At 42.0% G+C, this 12,350-nt stretch overlaps 1 protein-coding gene across 1 annotated transcript in view; it reads left to right on the top strand.

Annotated features, from left to right (window-relative positions):
- The first annotated feature begins 7,828 nt into the window (after nt 1-7,828).
- KIAA0319 (KIAA0319 ortholog) overlaps nt 7,829-12,350 on the top strand; it is a 54,407-nt gene continuing 49,885 nt past the window's right edge. The window contains exon 1 of the mRNA XM_054284904.1: nt 7,829-7,926. The gene's annotated coding sequence lies outside the window, so the exon portion shown is untranslated. The remainder of the gene's footprint in view (nt 7,927-12,350) is intronic.

Here is a 12,350-nt window from a genome sequence, read left to right as displayed (position 1 = left end):
TGACTTACAAGAACTGGCCAAAATCACTTTGCTAGGAGAGTTGCACTCTTTGCCGTGAAACCAGCTTCTGTGTGTTTGAAAATAGCTGCATGGAAACAGAAAAAATATACTGCAGAATTTCAGCAATACTGAAAAAAAATGTGTAAAGCAAGAATATTATGTACAGTGCCTGTCTGGGGTGGATTCAGGTTATCAGATTTTTCTGATGCCTGTTATGAGTCACTTATTTGACAATTCAACCTCCCTGTGCTTTGTTTGGGTTTGTTTGAGGATACCAAGCTGTAGGTGTTTGAAGCTTAGAGCTCTGTAACTTCTTGCCCACAGATGGTATGAAAACTAAGAGCTAACACGAGGTCAAATGGAACTTGGATGCTCATGGACTAGAAATACACAGGAATACTACAATCAGCTCACAAAGACAAAACTAGCTGGATGTAAAAACTAGCAAATGTAAAAGCTACCATGTATATTTTTTTCTCTAGCTGCCTGATTTTGGCAACAATATAGGACAGGGTACTGCACTGAATGAACATTTGGGCTGACTGTACTTATGTAAGAAATCCTTGACATGTAATTTTAACAATCAGATCTCCAACATAAAAGACAGTAAGTATGAGTGTTCCATGAAAGATTCTCCTCAAGACAAAACTACACTGTGAGCTACAAAAACACTTGAAGCTCAGCCTGGATAATTGGATATAGCCTGGATTTTCTGTTCTGAGCCCTACACATCTCCCTGTAACTATAAACAGCACAGTGATATGGCTAAAAAAATGGGCAATGATGACACCATTTCTTTTTTCAAAAAGCTCTATCTGCTTTTATTTCCTTTTTCCAGTCGGCTTTTTCTTTTAGGAAGGCTGATATCACAGTACAATTTCTGGTTGAGCATCTTTGTCACCATAGACCAAAAAGGCCAGTCATTTTATTCTAATTTGATGTGTGCAACCTATGCCAGTGTGTTTAATTCTTGTGTTGTCTACAGCTTGCAGGGGGACAGAATATAAGAAAAGAAAGATAGTGTAGAAAGTAATCCTACCCCTAAGGAGCTGCAGCTGGGCCAATTATCAAAGATTAAGAACAGGCCTGACTTCAACAGGCCACAGCTGTAACCAATGAGAAGAAGAGTGCTATAAAAGAGTGGGGTGGCTGGGTGAGAAGGGAATTAGAGTTAGTTGGCTGTTTTGCAAAGATGAAAGAGTCAGTTCTCTGAGGAGCTGCCCACAAGAAACACCAAGAAGGTATGAAACTTTTGTGATAAGGAGAAAACAGTATGGAACCCCTGCAATCAGATGGCCACAACAGCTCACGTGTTTATAAGCACTGCTTAATGCTACAGGACCCAGCTATTGCAGGCAACAGTTATAAACTTTCAAAACATGAGGGGAAGACAGCTGCAGGGATCAGAGGGGTAAGAGCTCCCATCTCACCTCCTGTTTCACCACGCACGCTTTCCTCCCCTCTCATCACTCTGGGACCCGAGGGCCCTCCCTGGAGGCTGCTGGGGGCTGTGCAATGCCCTGGCCTTGCTGGGGCGGGGGTCTGCTCCTGCTCATGCACAGGGATGCTCCTGCCCTGCAGCCACGGTCATGGCTGTGCCTCTCCGCTGCAGGAGGGCATGGCATGACAGGAAATCACTGAGGACATTCAAACTGAGGAGAGGGATGGACAGTGAGAAGCAGCCCTTCCTCTATGATCAGGAGCCCTAGTCTCCTCCTGGCCTCAAGGAGCTCCCTGACCTAAAGTCATACCGCATCTAGGCACAGCTTTTCATTATTTTTGGCTACAGGAAGGGAAACCATGATATGACTACTGAAATAAAAGGTTAAAGGACCTATTCTTAACATACCCAGAAAGCTTCTCAGGAGTAACTTGGCTTAGCAACATCATTGTGAAGTTTCACGACAGCTAAGACAGAAAACTCAGTCTTTTATTTATTCTTTTATGTTCCCAAATAACTAAAAGCTCATAAAATCCTCAAGTGCATGCTAAATTTTATGGAATAGCTCTCAAAAATAACAGCAATAGTGAGTACTTGTGGTTTTTTGTTGGTTTTTTTTGTGGGTTTTTTTTTTTTTTCATTTTGAAAAGATTTTTCTTTGCTTAGACTTTCAAGGAAATTATGATGATAGAGAAAAGTGTGGTATAACCTTGTTTGTGGTTTCCCACATTGCCAAACTGTCTTTTATGTTTGCCTTTTATACACCTTTAACCTATGTGGTTTTTTTTACAAGGAATGAATCTGATGTCAAATTAAATTACTCCCTCCATCTTAAGTGACTGAGAGCATTCGAGTGCTAAGAACTGGGACTGTAATTTAAGTGGTAACAGTGGTATGAAATTTGTAAGTCTAGTTATTAGGGTCATATGATGCAGAAAAAAACGCAGTCTAGTTAAGACTCACAACTTCAGTTCATATTTACTGGAATTTTTAAGGAATTTCTTCTGCACCAGTTGTCACTCTACATCTGTAACTTTAACAATGCAAGTGTTCCCTGTTCTCCTACATCTGGTTGTGAGTGACAATGCCAGCACAAGAAAACAGTGCTCACAACTTTTGATTTGCTTCACATTCTCTTCTTCCTCACTAAGAGGTAAAAAACCCCATGAGATTTGCTTTCATTGCTTACATCTCCTATCCCTCCCTGGGAGTTGCAGCCAAAGGACTCATGGGCAAGGTGAAGATGGAGTAGGAATTTAACATTCCTAAGGATCCCTGAGAAAGGGAAAGCACCATAAACTCATGCTTTGTCAAAGAAGCACCAGTTTACACACCCTACAATATTATGACTACTTTTGTTTCTTTGTGTACCTTCAGTACTATTTTGAAAAAAAGGAAAAATGCTATTAATGGCAGATATTGTAGGACAGGTTATTAATTTGGAGAAGAAAGAAAAGAAAAAAGAGGTTTCAGAACTTTGAGTGACTTAGCATCACACTTAAGATGCAGATCCATCTCTAGAGCTGACTAACAGCTCCCTCCTTTGATCAGTAGTGTTTCTTCACCTTTGAAAGAGTGAGTGAGTGGGGATGCAATATTTTTATTAGGTAGAAGCAAAGTCATAACACTTTGTAAGAGACAATTCATTTTTCTAATTGCAAAGACAGGCAAGAAGAAAATTATATTTTGTGCAATTAAGTGGTTAGTCATTCTTCCAGAATGAGAAAATCTTGCATATAGCTTTAAAAAATCTTTTTAAGCTACAGTAAAGCAATCATATTTAAGAAAAAAAAAGGCATAAATGCTAAATGTTTTACTGACTACCGAATATTAACCAAGCACTACATCTTTAATTAAATACATTTTAAACCACTTAATACATACCAATATCACTGACAGTCAAGAGACAAAGCCCTTATATCAATTTGCCTCTTGCATTGATGTAAAAGGCAAAATAACTGCTGAATATGGCAACTCAAACTGGTATGAAAACACCAAAATATTTAACGTTATATAAACAAAAAATGTAATACCTAACAAAATATTTATTAGGCTACAACTTAGAATTTGAATTCTTTTCCTGGGTCAGTGATATGATGTTATGGAAGCTATCCATCAGAAAGGATTTAAATGAACTTGGAATATAAGAAAATGCAGTGATTATCTCCTATTGATAATCAGAAACAACAATGGACCTTGATAAAATTCCATATGATAAGAAGCATTATTTTATTAATATTTTGATTTATGCATCATGAAAAGCAACTTTTGAGAATCCAGGCAAAGCTTTAAACGTATCTACATGAAAATAGCCTGAAGTTACTAAAGCAGAAGAGATGTAACAAAATAATGTTTAACAAAATAACAAAATGTTAAACAACTGTGAGATAAAAAATAATTAGATGGATTTAAAAAGAAAAAAAGGGGAAAGTAAAACCACAGTAATAACAGGAAGTTATTTTATCACGACTAAAAGTATACATCTAAAACACATTTATGCTCTTAGCTATTGAAAATAATCTGATTTTAACTGTAGAAACTTATTTTGTTATTTACAATCTGAAATTGTAAATAACAAAAATGTGTTTACAAAGAGGCTGTCATTTCAGTCAGGCTGAGAAAACAGGAGGCTTAAATGGAAGATACAGTAGGCAGGAATGTTGTTACATTACAATTGAAATGAAAGTAATATTGCATCTGCAACAACCCATGGTAAGATCATTACTCTGTCATTATTTACGGATTCATGCATAGTTGACCATAAATGGACTTAAAAACATACAGAAATGTTGTAAAACTACAGTTTTGATTAAAGAACAGGGAAAAAGTATAGACTGTCTCAATGAAACATAACATGCTTCAACAACAGGAAGAAGGAAAGAGTTATACCATGTCACTCTAACCTTTTGCACTCTTACTAGATTTCCTGATACTGTCACTGGTGGGACAGAGAAGCCAATAAAAACCTACTCAGACACAATTGTTCAAGGCAGAAGCTTTGCTGGGGCTGGCAGTAGAAATGACATGTAATAACAACTGGACAAATATGGCCAAGGGGAACTCGCCTCCTTCCAGCTTTCAAAAACTTTTACTATTACTAATTAATCAAAAAAAAATCTGTCTCAGTTGCCTTGAAGGTGAATACTACCCTATTTTTCAATGTTGGTAGACATTTCCTTGAACTGAAACAGATGAAGTTATTTTACCTATTTAAATGGGAGGTGGGAAAAGGTTATTTTCAGAAAAGTGAAACACAATCTAATAAGGTTTAAGTAGTGTGACCTGAGTGGCATATGCCCCAAACATCTTTCTTCTGAAACAGATGTCACAGGGAAAACTTCTGAGCAGTTGGTTTGGCAATCCAGTTGAAAAGGGATAGGAGAATAGGATGCAGGGTTGTGCCCACCCCCTGTGGGGGCAGGGATGTCCTGTATGTCACCATAATATTGTGTTATGTCTCAGGTCAGGGCTTCCCTGACACAGCAAGGAGCCGCTCAAAAGGTCCACTTGGCAGTGATGGGAGGTGCATGTCAGGGGCAGACTCCAAAATGAACCTGGATATCTGGTGCTGAGTTAATTGTCCTGGGTGATGACAGCTCCACAAGACTTTTGTCTGATCAAATGAAAGCAGTTATTGTGGGAAGGCAGCTGGAGGTAACCAGATCAACATTCACCTAGAGGGCTAGATTTTGAAGTTTTAATGATTTTGAGATAGCATTATGGCATGCTAAGACTATTATTTCGGGAGAGTTAAGCCTATTAATTTATCAATTATATGAAAGGCAAGAAAGGCTCAGCAAGAAAATACCTTCTTAGCCTCATCCATCTGCAGCAAGCCTGCCTTCACAATCTGTTTAGCCATTTCATAGCATTTGTGGAGTTTGCAGACTGGCAGCAGAACAGACACCAGGTGCTGCTGCTGGGTTTCTTGAACAGGAGCTGTTTGCTCCAATTCCTCTGTGTTTGTGTAGGAGTAGCTGCATCTTGATTACTCAGTGGAGGAGGCAATCTGAAAAGCCAAGGGCACTGGATCAGGCACCCCTGTGCAGGGAAAGCAAATAGGGACAATCACTGCTTTCATCCTTTTTCACCCTGTTTTAATTAAGACAGTGGGAAGAAGAAGAACCTCCTGACAGGATATGCAGAAGACTTGTGTCCCTAAGCATGTGCTGTGCTAAGGAGCCTTTTGCATACCTACACAGATCCTTCAAAAGGTGCTAACATTGAGAGAATAATCATTCCTGCAGAGAAAATAATAATAAAAAAAAAAAGTGCCACTGCATCTGGTGGCAGTCAGTAAAATTAGGATCACATAACCGTATGAAGCATTGGAGGTCAATGAGGTCAATTTTCTTCTCCCACTGGGTGAGTAAATCGAGTCCCAGTGCTGGCAGGAAGGCTTCAAGGCATGAGAAATGGGGCTGCCACAAAGGAAAGATATCCAGGCTTCCTCTCTCTGCACACACATCCTCTTCCAAGTCAAGCAGACTAGGTCAACAGTGGGAATAAGTCTTCTCTTCCTTTTGTGTTGTTATTAGAACATGTTTTAGGAATTCACATGATACTTTTTTACTTCAGATGAGGAGACTTGGTCTCCCTAAGCTGGCCAAAACAGCCAACATGCAGAAATTGCAGAAACTGTGGAATCAAAATTGGCACGAGAACACAGCAAAAAAAAAAAAAAAAAACCAAAAAAAAATGTCAACAGACAGCTCCTTTGGGCTCCTTCATATATATTCTAAAGCAATCTACAATTACAGTTCTGAGATATCATTCCTTACTTTAGAGAGCAAGCACATGAGTCACGACCTTCCCATACTGAGGAAGACATAAAGTAGCTTCAGGAAATATCATAACAGACCATTGTTGAATACAGTTGGTAAGGTGGGAATCAGATGAGGAGGTAAGAGCTGTTGTTCACTCAAGAGATGACATCTTTACATCCTTAAAATGCTTTGATTTTTTCATCAAAGCATTTTAACTGCAAAACACTGTTTACCCTGAGTCAAGCACTGGCAATTCATTAAAGACTGAGCAGAACAGCAGCATCACTAACAGGTGGAACAGAGGATCTGGGACCTTGATAGGCTGGTGCAAAACAGCACAAAACCTTTGCAAGTCTGAAATTCACTGCTTTTTTGTTTTATTTCACGTAAAAATGAAATAGCTTGTTCTACAATGTTGCTGAGGTGGATATACTTAAATCACTTCTCTATGCCACGTGGACTTTGGTGTTGAGTAGAAAAATGCCTCTTTCCAAATCAAACTGGTGTATTATTTTGGAGTGGAGCTGTAAAAATCAAAGAAGCAATCAAACCATTTCTGCATGCTCTGACTGCAAACAAAAAATGGCAACGTGGCAAAAATAGAGCAAAATCAAAGACAGAGAAATGCTGAATATTTTGTTGAAAAGCTGTTCTGAATAAGCTATGGGTTCTCTTGCAGAGACTTCCAACAGGGGTATTTGCCATTAGGATGTGGGACTTTGTCAGATGAGCAGCACTGGCTCTCCAGCCCAACGCTCGTCAGAAGATTGGAAAGGTAAGGATCAGAAGGAAGATGGAATGAGGGTGTGTGAGCTGGGGAGCATGCCCCAGGGCATCTCATGCCTGACAGGTGCTGGCCTCCTGCTGCAGCCACCGTGGGAAATCCCTACCAGCAGTAACAGCGTCCCCAGAACGCTGTACGTGGAAACAGAGCAGCGAAAAGCCGAGCAGGTGGCAAAAGTAGGGAGACCTGCACTCAGGGATTGGGCGTGGGATCCACCTTCGAGGCCCTTGGCAGACCCGCAGCAGTGCCGTGGTCGCCTTTCGGCCGCTGGCACCCAAAGCGGCGGGAGGCAGAGCTCGGCTGCCTCCCCGCTACAGCTTGGTGGCTCAACACCTTCAGACCCTTGCTGAAGGTCTTCAGACCTGGGAGACCTCTCGCTGCTCTGTCTCCAGGTCGCGTCCATGGAGCAGTAAAAGCCCTGTGGGCGCAATGCCGTGGCAGGTGCCACCACGGTCCCGCCGGGCGGGGAGGACGGCAGCGGGACCCTGTGCCCAGGGGCTGCGCCTCCCGCTCGCCCCCTCCTCAAGATGGAGACGCGGCATCTCCTCGCCTTGCTGCCGGCAGGAACCCCTCCGACTCCCTCTAGGGATGGAGCTGGACCGACCCCACCTCCCCGCCCGGGGCCGCCTCCCAGCCCTCCCTGCCGTGCCAGGGCTGCCCACTGGTGCGGCCCGCTGCTGCCGCGGCGGCGGGCGGTGCGTGCCCGGCGGGGCTGTGGGCAGCGATCCTGCGCGGAACGCGGCGGCCGCCCCTCGGCAGCGGCGTGAGGGACGGCGCCTGCTCCTGAGTCAGCAGCGGCGAGGAGGCGGTGGCGGCACCTCCCGCCCTGCCCAGCCCGGCCCCGCTCCGGCCCCACGCCCGCTCCCGGCGCCCTGCACCCGCGGGAGGGAGCGAGGAGGGGCGGCGGGGCGGCGCCGGCTCCCGCCCTCCGCTAGGTAGGGTCGCCAGGAGATGGGATCGCCGCCGCGGCCTGGGCGAGGGTGGGGAAGGGGCGGAAAGTGCAGCCGGTGCTCCGGGCGAGGCGCTCCGCAGCTGAGCGCTGGGCAGCCGCCCTCGGCTCCCGGCGGGGCGCAGCCCGGGCTCCGCGGGAAGCAGCTGGGAACGCCGGGCTGGAAGGCTGCGGGACAGCGGCAGCGATGAGCCACCCGGTCTTCCAGGCAGTTCTCCTTCACTCCTTGACCCCTCCGACTGCATGAGGCAAAGTGTGTATTCTGTGCGACCTGTTAGGCCGGGAGCGTGGGGAGATACAACAGTGGGCTGCTTTAGGGAAATGTGTGTGCGTGTTGGCAGATAGATGCATTTATTTATGTATGAAGGATCAGTTTTGATAGCGTATTTCCTAGGTATTCATGTGCATTTAGCTATGTGAATTCGAGATCAGAAATCATAGCTTTATGTTGTTCTCTGTGTGTGTATATGTTGATATCTATGTATCCAAGGAACGTATGAATATTGCTCTCACGAAGCTGCCCTCCAGTCTTCTGTCAAAGTGTGTTTTTGTTACAGCCCAGACGTGTATTTATGTGCCTGCTGAGAATGGTGCTAATGTGTAGTATGTGAAAGGCTTTGTTAGATTGTATTCTGAGCAGCAGGACAGAGCTTAAACAGGAGAAAGTGCTATGTGTGATTTTTATATCACTGCAGTTTGGGGTGTTATCTGCATGATGGTTGCTATACAGAAACATTTCCATCCTTCTCCTGACCCCCTTCAAGCGCCTATTGCAGAATAGTCAGATAGTTGAGGGAACAAAATGAAATGCAAACTGTTTTGCCCTCTGTTCCTCCCTTATCTGTTTATACTGCAGGAACACTGTCATGTTCCTCACACTGGTTGCATGACAAGACAGTGCAGTTGATATATTAAACTCTTTGGGGTAGGTTCTCTATCTCTTTTTGCCTTTGCAATGTCTTGTACTTGGAGACTGATCCTCAGCCACACAATTCTGAGAAATGTAAGTATCATGTAAGTGTCCTTGTGTTTTACAAAATTTGACTGTTGCAGTTGATATTTCACAGTTAGACATTGTGTTGAGCCAAATTTGAATCTGTAAAAACCAGAGTTAACAGATAATACTGTCTATACTCATTTTGGTAGCTTAGATGATGGGAGGTGAGCTGCTCAGCATGTTGTAGGTCTGAGTGGTGCAGGTAAGGTGAGAGTGGTGTCTATAAGCTTCTTGGGCTGATGCTTTTCCCTAAGCACAAGGCAGTGGAGAATGCAGTATAGCCTGGATATTACATTGTTTAAGATAAGTGGAATCATGATCATGGTGGTCTGTCAAGGATGCTGTGCATAGGGATTGCTTGCCCAGTTTAGTCTTTTCCCCACCATGTCCTTTGGGGAATACTGTGGTGGAGGGCTGAAGGAGTACTTCTGAAAACTTCAGATCCCACAGAGAACACATGCAACTATTAATCTGTTTTATCTTCACTAGCTGTGTATCAGTGAGCTGTAATTCTGTCGATTTTAACAAACTGCATGAGGTGACTAAGTTTTGGTGACCTGGAGATGCTGTAGTTTGGTTCAGCTTTGCATTGTGTTGACCTCTCACCACTTTGGTTTTGGATGCTGTCTGAGCTGGCTGCTAATTTCAGTGGCATGAAGATGGAGGAGTTACCATGGACAGGTTTCTGAACCTGCTAGTGAAATCTCCATCAGGAATGCTTTAAAAACAGTTTATTCTCTCTCCTACCCATGTGCAAAGACACAATTATCTGTTTCAGGTGGAGTCTTTCTAAACCTTCCCAGCTGTACTTTCTGCAATGTTGGAAAAGGCTTTCTGTGGGCTTCCACGCATACCAGTGGTACAGATTTGCTTACAGATCTTTCATTTAGTGTGTGGGAAAGGTTTATGTATGCTAGTTTTGATATGTAAGTATGTGAGGTACTAAATGTATATCCTTAATGGAAAACCAGTGATTAAAGGTGGAGCTGTGAACAAGTGCTGCTCATCCAGCAGTCTCCAATTTCAGGACAGTGGAGAAGGCAAAAACCATTGTAATGGATATTGTACCCACAGGGAGAAATCTTTCCTACTGTCAGGCTATTAGCTTTCAATTTCTGCCACAAGGTATCTTTCTGTACAAATTTATAATCTAATTTAACAGCAGATATAGTTGCTTTCCCATTTAAGCATCTAATCTCTTCCTGAATGATGCCAGGGTATGACCACTGAGTATTTTTCAGGATGATGTGATTTTTTACTGAGCAGATTGGAATTGAGTCAGTCCAGCTGGTGATAATATAAATGTTGTAAGTCTGATGCCAGTTTTCAGGCTAGTTAACCTTGATGAAGAGACAGTTCAAAGGTTATTTCCTATCATAATGTATTTTCTTTGATAAATCTGTTCTCTGTACAGTTTGTTAATTGCTTTGCATGTTGCAAGGAGTTCCCCTCATAAAATACAGATGGATTTTAGAGAAGTAAAATGTACTCAGTTATCTGAGATTGGGCTCCATAAGTTTGCATCTGAGGGGAGTCTGTGTGTGCACATGTGCTTTAGCTGTTTATTACAAGCAAGTGATTTCCTGAACAGGAGAGTTAATTAAATTTCTGTAAAGTTGTCTATTGAGGTCAAAACCTGATTTTTTCATTGTCTTTCCCTGTACCTCTGCATTTTTTTGCCATGCTGCTTCCTCTTTCCACAGACTGGACTGATTTCACAACACATGGGCTGCCATTTTCAATTGTGGAAACTGGATGGCACATTGTATGAGGTTTGAGCCTGAAGATGTTCAAATTGCAGTTTTGTTTTCTCTGGCCTAGCTTATTTTACAAAAGTCATGAGAATTTAATTACCTTCTGGTAATCAGTTCTTCTCTGGTTGAAATCAATGAATGGCTTAAAGGGTATATAAGTGAAAAAAATCTTTCAGACAAGATTTTTCTCTACAGGGCAGCAGACTAACAATGGGCATAGAAACTTGCCTTTGTCATGTGGGTCAAAAGACTTCCCCATGTCTAGAAATGGATTTGCAGCATCCAACTGCTCTCAAGCTCTTTTCTTGAAGGTGATAAAATAGCAAGACAAATGGAGAGAATGTTTGTGTACTTGATCTCAAACACTGGGGCTTTTCTGGCTGTCTGCTGCTGTATCCATGCCCCTTATGCAGTCTTTTTTCCTGCAGTGTGTGTTATTTTATCTCAGGCAGTCACTGAGTTCAATACTCTAATCTCAGAAATGGTTAATTAATTAGTTGATGTTAATACTTATATTTCTTGATCCACTCTCTGCCAATCAATCTGGGAAGAGCTTGGAAAGCTGTCATAAATCAGATGCACCTCTAAGTCTGGTTTTATCACACCATAGGATGATACAAAAAACATTACCCAACATCCTAGTGCATCCATTTGACTTCAAGTGTCAGGCTGTTATTTCTCCTACTGTACGGTGCTTTGTTCATTAATGAAGGTAGTATTTATCACCTGAAGGCCATAAATCAAAAAGCTTGAATCTCCTGTAAGGGAAGTGGGTTCAGACAACTTCTACAGTAAAACTTAAATTTTACTGTAGTAGTTTTGCATTGTCTTTCTTCACAGTGCTTGCCTTGTGAGTGCTATTAGTGCTAGAGTGTCAAAGTAAAATGTAGTCATTAATTTAAGTGCAACAAATTGCACTAGACAATAACATAGATGTTTTTGCAACTCTTTCTGTAGCTAGTGTTGCTTTGACTGAGGTTACAAACTTGGGTTTTTTTGAGACACCCTCATGTTTTATGTGACAGCTGTCCTCTACATTTCAAAGATAGACAGTGTCTGCCATTTCCTTTGAAGTGTGATCATCTCTGTATTCAGCACTTCTGAGATCAGTGTCTGGGGATCCTGCATAGTATGTTTGAAACTTTGGTCACCAGTCTGCAAATACTAGTTTGATGCTTAGGTAGAGATCATGTTACAAGAAGAGTAATTTTTCTTTTTTTTTTTTTTTTTTTTTTTAAGTATTAGATACTAAATATCAGAATTATCAATTGCAACAGTTGAAGTTATCATAAATCCTAGCACTGATTTAAATGTGGTCATGACTTTGCCCCATGAAGTTTTTCTTAAAAAAAAAATGGCAATATTTAAAGTCTTGACCAGTCTATGAAAACCATGAATCTTGTGGGTTTAAATTGTGGGATTTTTCTCTTCAGTAGAGAGAGGGTTTTTTCCCTACTGAAGATTGAGACTTTTTTCAGTAATTACTGTAGTTCAGGAAATGGCACTTCAAGAAAATTTGTCAAAATCCTAAGAACTGCAATTTAATAATGGCATTTTGAATCAAGTAATTTTTCCTTTTAATTTGAGGATGTAGAATGTAAGTGGAAAAAATTTGCTCTTAGTTGCAGCTCAATGCTATAGCAAAGCTTTTCATAGCTT

Source organism: Melozone crissalis, unplaced genomic scaffold (assembly GCF_028551555.1).
Source record: "Melozone crissalis strain CALT ecotype California unplaced genomic scaffold, PUWL_Pcris_2 ptg000042l_1, whole genome shotgun sequence".
Classification (NCBI taxonomy): domain Eukaryota; kingdom Metazoa; phylum Chordata; class Aves; order Passeriformes; family Passerellidae; genus Melozone; species Melozone crissalis.
This window is presented reverse-complemented; position numbering and strand designations above follow the sequence as displayed.